This window comes from Mauremys mutica, chromosome 23 (genome assembly GCF_020497125.1).
Source record: "Mauremys mutica isolate MM-2020 ecotype Southern chromosome 23, ASM2049712v1, whole genome shotgun sequence".
NCBI lineage: Eukaryota > Metazoa > Chordata > Testudines > Geoemydidae > Mauremys > Mauremys mutica.
The window spans coordinates 16,991,575-17,010,330 of NC_059094.1; the positions used below are offsets into that span (position 1 = coordinate 16,991,575).

General features: G+C 43.7%; 1 protein-coding gene and 1 long non-coding RNA gene across 2 annotated transcripts in view; one reads left to right on the forward strand and one right to left on the reverse strand.

The window, feature by feature from the left end:
* Positions 1–18,756, reverse strand: part of CSMD2 (CUB and Sushi multiple domains 2) — a 542,149-nt gene that overhangs the window by 511,495 nt on the left and 11,898 nt on the right. The gene's annotated exons all lie outside the window — the stretch shown is intronic.
* Positions 4,704–13,810, forward strand: LOC123355345. Its single transcript, XR_006575077.1, has 4 exons — positions 4,704–4,768; positions 13,121–13,215; positions 13,416–13,471; positions 13,595–13,810. It is a non-coding gene; the product is annotated as an uncharacterized LOC123355345 (long non-coding RNA).

Below are 18,756 nucleotides of genomic sequence, written 5' to 3' on the forward strand. Positions count from 1 at the left end.
CTGGTGCTCCCACCCTAGGGATTACTCTGACCAGCTGATGTGTGAGAATTCCAACTTGCCTTGTCTATATTGGGATCTTAGCAGGTGTTAAAATACACCTATTTTCCTAGCGTAGATAGGGTCCAAGAGTTAAGAGACTGGCCCCAGTCCCCCAGGGAGCTGCAGCAGCAGTTGAGAATGCACTCCACACCTTGAAGAATTTGACCCTACATCACCACTGCATTAGGCCTGCAATGATGAGACCATGACTACGTCCACACCAGCAGTGCTTTACTAGGATAGAAATACCGGTATACTTTACCGGCAAAGTGCTCCTACTGTGGACACAGCTATACCAGCACAGTAAAAACACCCTCCACAAGTGAAATAAGCTATACCAGTAGAACTGCAGCTTTGCTTGCATAGATGCATTGGCACTAGGGACTCCTGCCAGCATAGCTATGCCAGTCGAGGAGCCCACCTCTTTATACCCTGGACTGACATAGGTATGCTGGCAGAAGTCTGTAGTGTAGACCTGGCCTGTTAACTTATGCAGATGCACCCCCGGGCCCAATTCTCCATTGCCCTGCACCTTGTGCAGCTATTTACACCCCTGGAAGCAAGTTTTGAATGCTCCCTTTCCCCTTTGGCAGCATTTTATGCATACTGTACCCTCACTTTGCACTGGTGCAAATGGTTGTGCAACACACACACAGGGAATAAATTCCCTAGGGAGGTTGTGGAATTTCCATCATTGGAGGGATATTTAAGAGCAAGTTGGACAGACACCTGTCAGGGACGGGCTAGATAATACTTAGTCCTGCCACGAGTGCAGGGGACTGGACTAGGTGACCTCTCGAGGTCCCTTCCTGTCCTATGATCTAGTAGCATTTTACATCCACTTTGCACTGGTTTAAATGACAACACAAGGTGCAAGGCAGGGCAGAATCAACAGGGCCGGCTCTGGCTTTTTTGCTGCCCCAAGAAAAAAAAAAAAACCTGCGCGGGGCCGGAGCAGCAAAGGGTGGAGGGGGGGGGGGACCTGCCGCTCGGCCAGAGCGGCGAAGGGAAGAAAAAAAAAAACAAAAAAGATACGTGCGGGGCGGCGGGAGCACGGGTGCAGGGGGACTCCCAGCCCCGCAGACCCCGGCAGTGGAACGCACACCCCGGCTGGGGGGGGGCGGGGGCTTCCTTGAGCGGGGCGCTCGCCATGCGGCCCCGCCTGCCGGGAGGGCTCCGCGCCGCTCCGGGGGGCGGGCAGGGAAGGACGCGGGCTGCGTGCGGGGCTGGCTGCAGACCTGGCACCGCTCCCAGCAGCTCCCCTCCTCCGCGCCGCCGCCCCCTACAGGGCGGCAGGAGCAGCAAACCAAAAAGAAAAAAACCTGCAAGGGCGGAGGAAGGAAGCGCAAAAAAAGGATTCGGCGGGATGCCACCCCTTGGAATCCGCCGCCCCAAGCACCAGCTTGTTCGGCTGGTGCCTGGAGCCGGCCCTGAGAATCAAGCTCTCCCCCTTTCTGGCTATAGCCTGGTCCACATCTTGTTTTCATGCCAGCATAAATATGATGGTTAGGGGTGTGATTTTTTACCGATATAGTTATACAGGTACAGCCCCTAGCTTGGGTGCAGATATACGAATAATATAATCTTATTCTGGTATCATTTACTCCTCATCCCATGCGGGAATAAGATATGCTGGTATGAGCAATTTTATATTGGTATAATCGCATCTGCACTGGGGGTTGTACCACTCTACCTATACCAGGATATCGTTATAGCGCTGCAACGTTTGAGCGTAGCCAAAGCCTGAGACACTCTGGCTGGTGTCCAGCATTCCAAAACGTTAACATTTCTCTCTCTTCAGAACAATCACATCAGGCTGCAAAAAGTTCTCTTAGCATGGGGGCATGCTATGCTCTTAATAAAAGGTTTTCTGGTAGCCGATAACAAAAGAGATCTAAATAGACAGACAAGCGCTTTCATCCAGAGGCAAGGGGTTTTTAAAGCCTGAGAAGAAACTCTGTGGAATCCACCAGAAGAAAATGACGAGATGACCAACCCTCGGGGTTTGCACACAGCCCTCCTGCAAAATTTTGGTCCTGTTTTAAAAGAGCACCACGGAACGTTTCACGAAGGTCTAACCCCTGGGCTGTTCTCATCCTGTCTCATCTGCTGAGGGACAGTGTCGAAAAGCTGTCTGCAGGCATTCAAGGAAGCCTGAAAGTCAAGGAACTAGAAACAAGGCTTTGCGTGCTTCATAAAGAGAGGCCCTAGTATCTTTCATCACAAATTACCATTCTAACCAGCTCCTTGTCAGCCAGCAGCTCACAGTCCCTAATGCTGGGTTCTCTGAGATGCTGTGACGTTGCTAGGCATGGTTGCTAGGCAAAGGCACACATGCAGTTGTTTAACTGCAGTTCCGTCACAGGGCTGGCTATTAAAAAAAAATACAGATACACAGTTTTTAAAAATTAATTTAAAGCCAAACAACTAGCCACCGGTTCGGAACCTACTTTGTCTGAAAATGACCTTACATGACACAGGTTACTGAGGTTCACAGATAACGCTGTTCCCCCTCTTCCTTTGCAGCATTCATGCCATCAATATTCAGCAACACAGATTGCTTTCCGCTGCACCGCAGGGCACTCGGCCATTGCAGAAAGCCAAGGAGAGTGGGGCGAGGAAGAAAAGAGACAGCACCAATGCGAAGCAGGCATGACTCTTCCAGCAATGGGCCTGAGACAAAAATCGGACCTAGATTTTGATCTTGGGGTGCTCTGCTGCAAGGCTTTGGTTTGGGCACATCTGTAATATTATAACAAATCTAGTGGTTGTGTAAGTTTTCCCACTTGACTGCAGCAACAGGGATAGCACTTGCAGTCCTCAAACTCCCACCTGTCCTGTTGCAAGCAACCATTTTTGGACACGGACACGGACACACTAAACTCAATGACTCTCACCCTACCTGGCAGGAAGCCTCCTGCAGGACAGATAAAACATTAAAGCTCCTTAACTAGATCTTCTTGTTCCAGAAGCATGAGCCATTTCCTTATTAATCCTTATTAATTATTTCCTGGCCTCCACACACATGAACTATTCAGCTCTGAGAAGAGTGAAGCCTAAGCCACATGGCTGAACACTTCTCACTGCCCTGTGGTGGATGAAATGAGTGCACAGGTAGCATATCTTGTGCAATCATTTACATCAGCACCAAGTGAGAGTTTCACATCATTCCCATGTATCACATATAGGAATGCAAACGAGAGTCAAACACTAACCTTCTGCTCTGGTAGCGTTTGCACAGGTGTGAATGACTGCACAGGGGGCAAAGCACTGAAGAATCAGGCCCAATAAGTTAAACAACTTATTTGGAAGAGCCAAACACACAAAGTGAATATGCTCCCCCTGAGCTAATCTTCTGTGGCAGATGAGCCATGCAGGGCACTGATGCAGGCCAGCCTTACACAGGGAATATTTCAATATGGATGAATCAAAACAAACCACCACCACCAACTCTTCTCCTCCATCCAACCTTCTCCAGCCACTGAGACGTTTCCACGCTTAAAAGAGTTCTGACAACTTTTTAAAAAGTTCTCTCCTTTAGCCTAAGCTCCAACCACCAGCCAGGTAAAATAAGAATGAACATGAGCCCAACTGGAAACTCTGAACACTTTTTTTTTTGAAGCTCTGAGCTTGCTGTGATGCTTCCCAGGGTCCCCAGGGCTCTGAGCTCCCTTGCTGCCACGTGCCCTCAGTGTGGACACTTACAGTGTTCACAGATTCACTGCTTCCAAAAGGTGCAGTGCATCCCAGACTTGCCAGTTTCATCTCAGACCACCACTTTGCTTAACATTTAGCACTTGGCCATAAGTATAGTGAAAAGAAATATAAGTTTATTTAATGAAGTACAAAGAGTCAAGTGATAGAAAGTATTAGACACAAATGATTACATTTAAAATACAACTAACACGTGTTCTAGATCCTAGACTTACTTAACTAGATAGTTTTATTTCTTACAGAGCAATGCTCACCCAACGTCCCGCCAGCTTTTTACAGCTAGGCTTGGCTATGCCTAGGGTGACCAGACAGCAAATGTGAAAAATCGGGACAGGGGGTGGGAGGTAATAGGAGCCTATATAAGAAAAAGACCCAAAAATCAGGACTGTCCCTATAAAATCGGGACATCTGGTCACCCTAGTTGTGCCCTCTGTTCTTAAGGCAAACCCGCTATTCGCTTGCCTCCTTAATGAAGAGCCCAGGGTGTACCTTAGTGAAGAACCCTCAATGTACAGCACCAATCCATTGCTTTACCCCTAAACAGGAACATCTCCTTCCATTTGTTTCTTGAAGATTTCACAAAGTCTTGATTCATTATGAGGTAGACAACGCCCAACCCACATGACCAGATAGAGATAAGCAACTGTTACCTCTTGCTTGAAAGGAGCCTATCCGAGATGTGTCACCTCCTGGTTACCTGCCCCTAGGAGCATAATTTTCAGTACAGACAAGAACTCCTTAAATATAAGCCATACACTCATTTCACAGTGATTACGATGACCAGTGGGCTACTAGCGAATTATAATGCATGTATCTGACCAAGGGGATCCCTATGCAACTCTATGCACCTCCTGTGCCCTCTGCCAATTGGCATCAAAAGGTTCCTGGGTCATACTGACCTAAGATCCCCACCCTCTCCACCAATCATAATTTTTCATTTTTGCTTCCAGGTCTAAGATGGGAATGGCATGCGGATTCAAGTTGCTTCAAGAAGGCAAACAACTCATCCAGGGAGGTAATGAATTCTCCAACACTTGGAGTCTAAATCATATGCTTTTCCAAGAAATGCGATCTAATCTAGTGGTTCTTTACCTCGTCCATACCCTGACCACAAGTTACAGTATCCTCCTGGCACAAGTTTCAAGAAAGTGGAGGGTGGGTATCATCTAGCTATAAACAAAAGGAGAGTGGTTGCAACCCCCTAATGCCCCCAGTGGGTCAACAACCAAGGATGAGAACTCATGCTCTTGTTCGACCACAAGTTGTTGGGCTAAATGCAGAAATTACTGGGTGAATCTCCATGGCCTGATTTACTTACAGGTATCAAGTTTGCCCTTCTGATGTTCCTTTCTGGTGTTATACCTGTGTGAGCATTCTCTGATGAAAAGGCACAGGAGAATACCAAGGCACTACACTAAGGTTACAAATGGAGGAAACCTGGTCTGGTGCTTGAAGCAGAAGTCAGGACACTGGCTCATCAGCAACTGGCTCTTCCACAGAGTTTCTGAATGACCTTGGACAGGTCATTTTCCTCTCTACATGCCTCAGTCTCCCCACTGGCTAACGAGCTCACACTCAACTTTCCTAATTCACAGGGCTGTTGCGTAGATTAATTAGTGTTTCTCAAGCATTGTGATATCCTCTGTTGGAAGTTTAAAGAATTAAAAAAAAAGCGCCACTGATGAGACTATTGGCATTAAAATCCTTAATGTTTGATAGAACTTCCTAGAATATGGCAGAATTAAGCTAGCATGGTGGTGATGTTCTGACCTAACTACAGAGCATAACATGTGCAGGTACTAAAAACTCCATGAAAAAGGATGTTCTCACTGTTTCTGGCCCACTAGGAGGCACTCATGAGGCTGCAGATGCAACCAGTTCAGAAAGCTTGGATAATGTGCAGAAAAGCATGTGAAAGCGAGAATGCTCATCTGCACCCAACCTTTGAGCCTTCTGAGGTTCACCATGGGCAGCGACAGCTGGGTGGAGACTCCAAAAAGCTTTCAGCAAATAAAATATAGCTTGTCAGTTTGTGCCTCCTGAGTTTGCTTTCCATAAACTCATTTACTACAAAATACATGTTTCAGGAATGCCCATGGACAGCAAGTTTTAAGCAATTATTTTTGAAAATGAAATTGTAAAGCTTTGTAAGAAAAAACTAAAGTGGGTCAGGACTACACGTTTTGTCTAAAGCGTTAAAAAAAAACTTCTGATGAAAAATCGATATTTTTCTACCCATGCTGGTAAATACTCCATTTCCAAAGTTAGCTTCATCCAACCAAGAAATAGAAATATCACCATGTGACCCACATATCCATTTAAAACAAGGCAACAGAAGTTGGCTTCTGAATATTTGCAACAAATCGAACACTCAAACAGTTCGAAAACTACCAACAGTCCTGTAATTATTTGAAGAAATAATTTTGATGAAATTATGAACTTTGCATGGACAATTCACACACAGGGGGAAAAGAAGTCACTCACTACAAGTTATTTGCTTAACTACTGACAAGCGAGGCAGTTATCCCAATATTCTGCCCAAATGGCCTCTTCTCAAGAGAGGCAATTTTCTCCCTTCAAAAACTCTTTCAGAATTGTCTCTTAATCAATCCCGACTGCTCCCTTAGCTCCATGACTCCTTCCTACATAGCCTTTGTCAGCATAATAGTAATAATATCAAGTACTTATATAGCCATTTTCATCTTCAAAACACTTTACAAGCATTAACCAATTAATGCACATTCTTCCCATGCTGTCTCCAGTGTTACTCAAATCCTCATTAGGTTTTCTCTATGATTTCCTGTCACGGTTTTTCAAATGTCCCTGGTTATCCTCCAATAGGATGAAACATTCAGCAGCTTCCTTTGGCGTTTCTTCCATGTCTTACATTTAGAACTGGGCCAGAGGTGGCAGAAAGTTCCTACATTCCACCTCGCGATAGCACAATGGCTTTGAATCCAAACTCATAGGTTCAAACATTTTTGATGCAAAACCAGAAGCTAGCCCAAGAGAGGAAGGACAATCTTGTGGTTAAGAGACTAGGATGAGATTTAGGAGATTTGGGTTCAACTCCTGCCTCTCTATACATTCCCTGTAAGACCTTAGGCGAGTCATTTAGGGTCATTTTCAAAAGTGCCTAAGTGAATTAGAATCCTAAGTCCCATTTTTTAAAGTTATTTTGGCACTTGGGGCAGATTTACAAAGGCATTTAAGAACCAGAAGATGCAGGCAGATGTCTAGTAGGATTGGCAGAAGCATCTGAGTTTGGCACCTAACCTGTTTAGGTGGTATTGTATTTCCCGCTAGGCATCTTTAGGCATTGAAATACCCTTGTCAGTTTGGCACCTACAAGGCTAAGTGTTGCGGGTAGTCTTTGGAGCTTTTGAAAATGTCACCCCTCTTCCATCAGTAAAATGGAGACAATGATACCACGCTTTGTCTATTTAGATTTAAGTTCTTTGGAGCAGGAACTGGCTTATGTATCTGTGCAGCACCAAGCATGCTGGGGCCCTGACCTAGGTGGGGGCTTCTAAGCCCTTCTGTAATACAAACATTTTAATAAGAATAATACAATCCAATCTCAAACGGGGTTTGCCTTGAATTGTGCGATCCATTTCACAATGGGAAAGCAAAACTCAGAGCTGAGCACCATACAAACTAAAATGAAAAGGTTTGCACAAACTCCCGCAAACTGACTCCACTCCTGGAGGCAGAATTTTTAATGCAGCCTCATTTATAAAGGCACTAATTAATTATCCCCAAAACAAGTTTTTCTATTTTGTTTCAATTATTTTGCGGCAGAAGGATATTTGCATTTAAATGGCTTACACACCATATTCAAACATATAAAGTCACTTTCAGCTCAGGTGGTGGGGGTCCATTTCTCTGAAGAGAAAAATAGAAGGTGGCGGGGGGAGAAACAGGATTTAGTTTTGAACCATCTGACGTGTCACAGAAAAAGGCTAATTTACAGGATTCCTGCCTGTTAGAGTCTCATTCTTGCTTAGTTTTTGTACTCTTTTATTTTAAACAAACAAACAAAAAAAGTGTCACCCTGGGGGGACAGATTTAAAGCAAGCTGTGATTTCATTCATCTCTGTTAACTATGAAGTAAAGTGTCCATCTACAAAGGTCAATGAACTCTTAAGGTCTCTGACCTAGTTCCACCTACCATCATACTAGCTATGTATGTGGCCTCCATATTAATAAATAATACCTACCTCTTATGTCACTCTTTTCATCAGTAGTTCTCAAAGCACTTTACAAAGGAGTTCAGTGTCACTATCCCCATTTTATTGATGGAGACATTGAGGCACAGAGCAGTGAATGACTTCTACAGATGGGGAACTGTGTACAGGGAGATGATCATCTTGGGAATATGTTCTTATTTAGAAATGTGTCTGACCTGAGCTCAGGTGGAGTTGCAGCCATTGTTCTGATTCAAGTCTCAATCTCTGGTAGATGTCCCTAAGCAATCTGATTGTTTCCATATCCATGCAGGATTTACCATTTCCAAAGCATTAGTCTTGCATGTCCGGTATCGGTCTTAGACACATTTACAGACCATTACTGTAGCGTCTGAACATCACACAATCTTCAGTTATTTATCCTCACAACTCCCCTGTGAGACAAGGCAGTGCTGTTAGCCCCAATTTACTGATGGGAAATGGAGGCACAGAGAGAGCATAAGTGACTTGCCCAAGGTCACACAGGAAGTCTGTGGCAGAGCAATAACTTGAAACCAGCTCTCCTACACAGTTCTTGGCTAGCGCTCTAACTACTGGACTACTTTTGCCAGTGACTACTGCCCAGTTTCTCGATGTATAAAATTATTGTCCTTGGCAAGCTCAAATACCACCCCCTTAAAAAGCACTCAGTTATTCGCTGCTGCAATTTTCTTATTTTCTCATCTATACAAAAGCACATGGGACATTTATGAAGTGCTTTGAGATCTTCCACCGAAAGCACTACCGTAAGTACACAAGTGCTAATTATTACAATACAAAGTCATCTGAATTACAGAGAGACATGCAAACAGTGGAAAATACTGCCTGCAACTATTGGAGATATTAATCAATTTTTTTCTTAATTCTATTCAGGACTCTTTTGTGTTTGCTTTCTGAGAATATTCCAGCACTGGAGCTTTACAAGGAAATTGGAAACATCCACATCGACTAGTCACTGAAAGTGAATCTCAAATTGTATACTGAATTGCAAAATTCACAACTCACTCTGTCCAATCTGGGGTCAGAAACAAGAGCACATGACTTGTGTGGCTAAACAACACAGTTCAAACTTTCGATTTGAGAGTATCTGCAACAAACTTTGTGTGAGCAGGCTAAGAACTGTTTGCAGAATAAAACTTTATTTAACTGAATGTTTGAAATGATTGTGGAAATTCCCAGTCTCTTCATGGATCATTCACACAAAGTAAAATTTGAATTCTTCATTGCAAACTATTAGCTCTGCTCTAAACGTAAGTGCTCCTCTGTTCAAATTATTTTTTCTTAACTGACTGAGGCACTGAAATTTGACTTATTTTAGCACATTGGAGTCAATAGATCCTTTTAAAGAAACTTCTCACTTTTGGAGCTCATCTTGCATAGTTTACACACAAGTATTCCCACCCACTTCAATGAACTGCTCGCATGCGTGAGCTGTAAGTACATGTGTCATGCTTGCTGGTTTGTGGCTTACGTGTAGGTCTAAATAAAAAGGTCTTGGAATCTGTTTCCACTACTATCATTTAAAGCCTCATTTTCCTCCTTAGACACATTCTATTTAATCCTAGTTCTCAATCTGAAAAAAGATCAATAACTCTCTTCTTGAATTTACATAGCTTTCAATTGAATAGTTAACACAGGGTATATAATCTCATTTTCTACCTGTGCCCCTGTAAAGAAAAATAATATCCCTCAGTTTTATGTTCCTAGGGGTGAAAAAGGCTGTAATTTATTCTCTAGTTTAAGATTGTCACAGTGATTAGCAGGAACAAATGACAGACCCTTCTGTAAAACATTAGCTGCTTGCTCACTTAAAATCCTCCGACATAGACTCGCTCTTCACACAGAGATGGCAAGCTGGGGACTGATTCTGCTATTCATCCACACAGCCTGTGCCACATGGACTGCACAAGATTCTGTCCCACGCCGTACCCATGTAAAGGAACCACGACTAGGATTGAGGGAAGGTGGCGGAGTCTTCTTGGCTTCTCTGTCAAATGCACTGCTGCTCTTTTTCCAGATGCTGAGGGCACAAGAGCTTCATCCAAAAGCCAGTAAATCAAGAGAGAGACATCAACGATCAAGTGCCCACTTGGAGCTGGACATCTAAGGTAACATCCTGTTACCTTAGTATCATAGAAACTTTGGACTGGATTGGAAAGGACCTTCTGGATCATCAAGTCCAGTCTCTGGCTATCATAGGCAACCCTCTCATATAATCCGATCTACAAACTTGTCAAGCTCCATCTTAAGGCCACTTAGGTGGGTGGTTCCCATTACTCCTAGTGGAAGAACATTCCAGAACCTCCTTCCTCTAATGATTAGGAACCTTCTGATTTTCAGCCTAAGTTTACTCATGGCCAGTTTATACCTATTTGTTCTTTTGCCAACATTGTCCTTTAACTTAAATAGCTCTTTGCCTTCCGCACCATTGACCAGCCTCTGGCACTTGGACCATCTTGTTGCCTAGCCCAGCTCAAAGCAGAGCTAGAGGACCACGGGGTTAAAAGGTTGTCACTGTAACATTTCACAACAGCAAAGTCCAGACAAAGCCTGAAGTGTCAAGGGTGACATGAACACCAATCCCTACAAACTGCTCTGAGAGCACCTACTTATTCCACGCGGCCTTCAAGACAAGAACTGTTTTCTGACACTATTCACCTGGGATAGAATCAAATGATCTAGAAGTGAAAAACTCCCTCAGTCTTCCACCAACTTGAACAACAACAAAGTTGCCATGAGTGACTTTTCTCCAGCTATTCTACGCTGTCAGCTAGCCTCCTACCACTATGCCCCATCCCTGGTCTCCTTTCATTTTTAAATCTATGTAGTCATTTTCTTTACCAGACCAGCTGGAAGGACTCTGCAGATGACTATAATTTTACATTTAAAAGCAAGTTCTATTTACTATTGATCTATTTGTGTGGTGATATAGCTTTGGCAGACTCCATTAACAGGAAATACGATGTTTCATCTTGGCTGCAAAATTGGGGCCTAATTCTGCAGAGGCTTAAACATGTAAGTAAGGGGCTGCTCATGGCCTTAAGTCTTTTCAGAAGCTCTCTCTTGAGCGTAACATTTTAAACATCTGATTAAAAATAAAACATTTTCAACAGGTTCCACACATCTCCAAAGAGGAGCATTTCAGAAGGTGACACCATTTTCTTATTAAACATGTTGCATCTTTCTCTGATGCTTAACTTTAATGAAAATATTCCTGGGTGGCTGCTGACAGATGTCCACAATCACTGCCTAACCTTTATATAATGGATACAAGAAAAAACAATAGAGATGATCAATACGCTGTGTGATATGAGCAACATCTTTAAAAATAATGTCGGTTCTCAAAAAGCACGGAGTTTCATTACCTTTACCAGGAAACATGTTTCCTATCTGGAAGGAAATATAATTTTTCTTGATAGTATTATTCAGTAGATCCAACGGGAAAGGAACGCTGAATTGTGCCTTTGTTAGAGTAGAAATGAGCTTCCACTTTTCTGTGCCTACAACTTGGCATTAATGTCTCATCAAATGTCAGATCAAGCTTCGTTCTAACAGTGGGCCTGATTCTCCTCTTACATACAGCAGTGTAAACCAGGTGTAATTCCACTGAACCCAGTGGAGTTTCAGAGACATAAAACAGGCAAGGGAGAGAACAGAGTGAGGCCCAGCTATCCCCTTACATTTTGAAGATGCAGGGCTTTAAGCTTTCCTCAGCGAAGCTTAAAACCAAGCTGGAGTGCTTAATTTGAACCAGGAGAGCATTAACAAAGGATTCTTATGGTAAGTGATTAGATCTCTTAAGTTTGGGAACACTGATTCGCACACTGCTAACAAAAGAGGAGGTTGGGAAAGTGTAACAAAATCTAAGAAACTGCACAATGGTTTTAGATGGAGTGTTTTTCCTTGCCATAAAAATGCAATCTTTTACAGTGATCTGGGTACAAAAAAATAAAAATAATCCTTGAAGAGGCAGCCTCTCCACACAGCTATGAATTTATGCAGTAATCTCCAGCACCACACTCACTAGTGTCTGTCTCCACAGAAGCAGTGGTTCATCCACAATCAATCCTAATTCTATCTTACTTTGAAACATTCTTACATTTTCCACCACCAACTTAATAAAAGTAGAGTTTCTAAATCTTCTTGTCTTCATTACTAAATGAGAGAAAACTTCCCGTAAATATCTAGCCGCAATCACCGTAGTATAACTGGGTTAAAAAAAGAATTAGGTAAGCTCTTGGAGGACAGGTCCATCAATGGATATTAGCCAAAATGGTCACGGATGCAACCCCATGATCTCGGTGTCCCTAAGCCTCTGACTGCCAGATGCTGGGACTGGATGACAGGGGATGGATGACTTGATAATTGCCCTGTTCTGTTCATTCCCTCTGAAGCATCTAGCATGGACAACTGTCAGAAGACAGGATGTTGGGCTACATGAACCATTGGTCTGACCCAGTCTGGCCATTCTTATGTAGTAACGGTGTTTCACAGTCTTTAATGTACTTATTCTCCCAACATGTAGGGAAGTGGTCTTATCCCCATTTTACAGATTGGGAACTGAGGCACAGAGATGGTAAGTGACTTGCCCAGGACCACACAAACTCTGTGGCAGTGCAGGGAATTGAATCCCAGTCTCCTACAGACTAGGATAGTGACTTAATCACTGGACCATCTTCTCTATCAGTATCCTACCACTGCAGTGACCAGAACCCAGATCCCTAATGTTTAAAAATTCTTGTCCTTGATAAGTTCCAAACCCATCTCTTAAAACAGTGGTTCTTAACCTGGGGTGCACGCACCCCCTGCAGGTGCAAGATGCCCTTTCTGGGGGTGCGAGACATGCCAGATTTTTTAGAAGGTAAATCATCGAAAACACAAATTAAGCTCAGCACGTAAGTACAACTACTTTGTTTCATCAAGCCTATGTATTTATTAACATTATACACGTTTTAACAATTACTGTAACAACAAATATATACATGTTTAAGGGGTGAAAGAACATATTTTGATTTTTGATAAGGGGGTGCGAGAACATATTTTGAGAACCAAAGGGGTGCAGGCTGCAGTAAAGGTTAAGAACCACAATCTTAAAAGCACTGAGTTCATCTGTAACAATTCTCTTACTTTCTCACCAGTAGTAAAGTGGATGGGACAATTATGAAGTGTTTTGAGATATTCCAGCAAAAGCCACTACCACAAGTACACAAACGTACAAAGAGTCAGGCAAACAGTGGTAAGTCTCACCTGCAAATCTCTTTTCAGATAGTAATCAAATTTTAACTTGATTCTATTTTCAACCCTTTTGTGTTGGCTTTCAGCGAATATTCCAACATTTGAGCTTTAACAGAAAACTTCTACTCTAAACAGTCATTGAAAGCGAGGCTCAAATTGTGTATTGAATTATGACTCTTGCAATTTACTCTGTCCATTCAGGGAACAGAAACAAGAGCACAACTGGTGTGACCAATCAACAGTGCACATTTTGAACTGTGAGTATCTGCAACAAGTTTTGCAAACCAGCTTAAGAACAGCTGGCAGAGCAAGTTTGAGAATCATTTCAAAAGCCTAATTAGTTTGAGAATTTCACTAACACTGTTGTCCTCATTTTACAGGTGGGGAAATGAGACTAAGTGACTGGCCCCAGGTTAGACGGAAAGTTGGTAGCAAGTCCCAGACTAGCCATCTAACAGGACCATCTTTCTTCCCTGTGCAACTTATTCAATAGTTACCAACTTCAAGTTTTCCTTGTATCTTTCTCTGAAGAAGTACCACAGTCAGAGACAGGTTAGCAGACTAAATTGTCCATTGGTCTGACTTGATCTGGCATGAAGAGATCAGTGTAGCTTGAAAGCTTGTACCTTCCACCAACAGAAGTTGGTCCAATAAAAGATATTACCTCACCTACCCTGTCTCTCTCTCAGTTCCTGTCTTGTCAGTGTGAGAGGCGGCTGCACAATTTATACTAGAAGAAATCTATGGCTTTAAAGATAGGTGAGGGAAATCCAAATAAAGTAATTTCATTAGGCTAGAAAAGGATTAACGTTTCACAGAGCAGGTACAAACAGCAGCCAACTGCACTGATCGTCTCCCTTTTCTTTTATTTAAAAAAAAATGTTCTGGATAAAGACATCTTCATTTCAAGGCAGATAAAACAACAATGAATATCAAGTGAAGACTGCAGGCACTCTGATAAATGGATTGAGAAACCATAGCTCCTGTAAATGCCTCCAGATCTGCTAGCATGAACACAATATTTTCATATAGCGAGTGTCTCATGAACATCTCTCTCATCAACAGCTACATAACATCCCTATGATGTAGTCCAATGGATAAGATCCTGGACTAGGAGTCAGAAGATCTAGGTTCTATTCTTTCCTCTGTTAATTTTGGGAGACTCCCTTTGCCTTTGTTTCCTGTCCGACTTTCTGCTAATGTAGACGTAAGCTCTGACCGCCTCTTGATGTTTGTATCCTGCCGAGCACAATAGGACTCCACTCCTGGCTGGGCCCTCTAGCTACTAGCGTAATTTAGTAATAAGTGTCAACAACAGTGATTCTTTACATGGGGAAAAAAGACTCCTTAGCAAAGCATTTAAGTTATTGTTAGCTTCTTTTCATGCAATTTGGCAGCTGGAAATAAGGAGGAGCAGCTAGGACCATGTGGCCAGCTAGATCTCCCTGGATCACCAGCATAGTGGCCCATACATTGCTGATGGACCAGTCCAGATACCCCACTTTGGGAACTCTGTTGAAATCCTAGTTTGTGACTTATCTCCAACAGCACTCTACTGTCAGACACGGCCACCCTGTGCGAGTGGCCAGATGGGGTTACTGTTACCATTAATCCATCTTGAATGTTTAGACCTTTACAAAACATTGACTCAAAAACCTGCCAATTGTGCATGCAACCTGTCTGTCATTACATGACCCCATCTCAGACATCCTCCCACGCGCCATCTGTCTGTTGCATATTATCTTCATTTAGACTGTAAGCTCCTTCAGGACAAGTACTGTCTCTAACTACATTATCCAGCATCCAGTACAGTGAGGGATCTGATCCCAACTTGGGCTTCTGGATAATACCACAATATAAATAATAAAACAGCGTGCCTTGCATGCGTTTATAGGAGTGGGGGAGATGCATTTCTCCACCTCTTTCTCCAACACGAGCTTCCCAGAAATCTGTGCTACTCCAGCCCATTATTGTACTGTTTTTTCGTAACAGCTACCTAGCACTTAAAAGTCATCCCTACGCTGTAAAGCCCTGGCCATTCAGAACCTCCCAACTGCAGAGATAAAAATTATATCCTCCTGCTCCAGAAGCACATGGCCTAATGGAGCATCTCCACTGGTTGTTAGTACTATTTGGGCTTATGATAGAGCTGTGCAGATCTGAATCCACACCACTACCCTCTGCTGCATGTGCACACACCCTAGATAGTTCATTACCACACCAATAACGCCTTCGTTTAATAAAGAGACGATTATTCCTGCCAACAGGAAAATGGGGACGTGGCTGAAGCTAAACATAGATGAAGACCATTGTACTTAGTCTACTGTGAAGTGACGTATTAAAAACCCTCTGTCCCGCTTCTACGCAAGGGAGGTGTTAAAAAAAATAGTTACACATTTGGGCTCATTGAAGTACAATATCCCCTTCTGGCTGGCTGTGTCCATGGCAGCGAGCAAAGAGACTGAACCAGAGTTAATTTGATTTCTTTAATCAATGGGATTTTCCCAGTTACACATTAACCACTATCAAATTAGTCTGCCACTGCATTGCATGTCTGGAGTATATATTTTTGCAGATTACTGCGCTGCATTGTGTGTATTGTAAGCAAAGTACACCAATTTCCATAATTGTACCATACTTCACTCCAAGCAGCGCAGCACTGTGTAAATACGTAATAGTAGCCCCCATAGTTACTGTATCTTTTAATCACTGTATCCTGGTTTTCATAAAAACAATGCAGGTTCATCAGGTGCCGGAGCAAGGCTCCAGGTGACAGGCACTGAGATACCACACTGCTGGGGGTGTCAAAAACTTCTTACTATGTACACACAGAACCACCACCAAGGCCTGTAGCCAGTATAAGTTACACATACTCCACACAGAGAAATATTTTAATGGACAAATCAGAGAAGGATGATCTTGGGATTAGGACAACAGACTGGGACACTCAAGACCCGCGTTCAATTCCTGCCTCTGACAAAACCACCATGCACAACCCAGTCTCTCTGGGTGTACGTTCCCCATCTGTAAGATGCTAATAATCATCCTTCCTTTCTCCTAGCCTTTGTGTCTTGTCTATTTAAATTGTAAGCTCTTTGGGGTGAAGACCGTCTTTTACTAGGTGTATGTACAGCACCACGCACAACAGGGCCCTGATTTTGGTTGGGGCCCCAGGATTTAAACACTGAAGGGATGAATTATGGTCTCTGTATGTTGGTGCTCATTAGACGGTACAGGGGGACCTCCCTTATTCTCCAGAAGGGCACTTCTGCAGGATGCAGCCCTTATTTCGCTCCATCTCCTGGGTGTGAGGACCAAGATGCATGAACAGGGCTGCACAGGAACCCAGGAGGGGAATAGTTGGCATGGTGTTCTTCGGTACAACAGGGAAACTTGCATGCCATTCACCCAAAGAAGGCCTGACTCTAGCCATTGCTGTGATGATCATTACAGCACCCACAAAGTGCTTTCCAAACACTCAAGAAGGGACAGTCCCTGGCCTGAGGCACTCACAGCTTAAGGACAAAGGTTAGGGGAAAAGGGAACAACCTGTCAGGGATGGTCTAGATCAGGGATCGGCAACCTTTGGCATGCGGCCCACCAGGGTAAGCCCTTTGGCGAGCCCAGCTGGTTTGTTTACCTGCTGCACCCACAGGTTAGGCCAATCGGGGCTCCCACTGGCCGCAGTTCGCTGCTCCAGGCCAATGGGGGCTGCGGGAAGTGGCGCGGGCCAAGGGATGTGCTGGCCGCCGCTTCCCGCCGCCCCCGTTGGCCTGGAGCGGCGAACCGCAGCCAGCGGGAGCCACGATCGGCCAAACCTGCAGACGCAGCAAGTAAACAAACCAGCCCGGCCCGCCAGAGGGTTTATCCTGTTGGGCCACATGCCAAAGGTTGCCAATCCCTGGTCTAGATAATACTTAGTCCTGCCTTGAGTGCAGGGGAATGGACTAGATAACCTCTCGAGGTACCTTCCAGTCCTTTCATTCTATGAAGAGGCCATTTACATGAGTCAGCTCATTTCACACGAAGCAACATGGCAGAAACGGGTCTTTAAGAGGGACTTCAGCAGGGGCCTCCTGGATCAGTTTAAAGAGGTGGTGCCAGTGCTATTCTTCCATGGTTTCACAAACCCTAAATTTACTCACTAACTGAGATTAAAGGGTGAAGCAGAGGGTGGAAAGGACAGAATAGGAAAATAGGAGTCGCTTGGTTCCAGATATGTGTCTTCTCCTAAAGAGAACCCCAGCCTCCCAGAGGTTTGATGGCATTAGAAGAGCATTATGACCTAGGCTTTGCTTTGTAATTGCAAGAAGTCAAATGCTTTGAGCACATATTGCTGGATTTCTCACTTCCTTGAAAGGGAGGGAAGACCAATAAATACATTTTGTATGTACGCTGTACCTATAAATAGCAACACAGAGACTTCATTAAGCTATGGAGCCTGAATAGAAAAACCTCAATTAATATGCAGGATTGATAAGGTCACATCTGCTTTTTTATAGCTAGGGTTCCAATAGGTGGACCCAATTTTTTTCCTGTTTTTAATGCTTAGCTGTCTGTTGACCCTGCTAACCTCTTGTCATACATCTTCAGCAACCAGACTGCCCTTGGAAAAGATGGACTCCCCCTTCTGCCTGAACAGTGATAATATTATCTCGGACATTTACAATCACTATAGACTGAATGAGCAAACTGAGTGCTGAACTGACAGATTCAATGAATATAGGATCATTGTGAGTTAACTTACCAGTTGCTGTCCTATTCTTCAGGGCTATAGCTTTGATCTAACACTTTGGGAGCGCTGTGCTTTGTATTTGCACAAGTGGATACATTTTAAACCTTGGATCATTCAGGATATTGCCAGACCAACTAGCTACCAGTGTGAAGGACAGACAAAAAGCCTCCCTATTAAACCTACTGGATAAAATACAGCCTTGATAGAATGCCACTGAGGCCAATGGAAGATGACGTTGGCACACTGTCTTGGGATATTCTTGATACAAAGGCAGATTAGCAGGACTCTGTTGAAGTCTTACGTGCTGTTGCTCTAAAACTCTGCACTTGTATAGCAGTTTCCCTCCAAGGCTCTTAAAGCACTTTATACACAACAACATTGTCATGTAGGCATTATTCCACCCACTGTACCCATGAGTAAATGGAAGTCAGACAGGAGAATTCTCTCTCCCACGGTCAGCTGCAGAGATGGAACAGAATCATAGAATTGGAAGTCCCTGTCTGACCAGCAGACAGCATTTCCTTATTTCAAACTAAGCCTCCACCGTGGAAAACGCTATTAAGGACTTGCCTTCAGCTAAAGGAATCTCAGAGATGGGACATTCTCTCAAAGGCCATTCCTGAGTCAGCTCTCACCAAGTTCTTTATAGCTACAGCTGGGAATCTCCACTGGGCGTATGTTATATGACCGATGCTAAATAAGGTTAGACTGCCTGACTTTTCCCAGAATACACATTAATATTGTCATTAGTTTCTTCTGGACAAGAATGATGCATATTTCACATTACCATCATTTGAAGGGGTGATT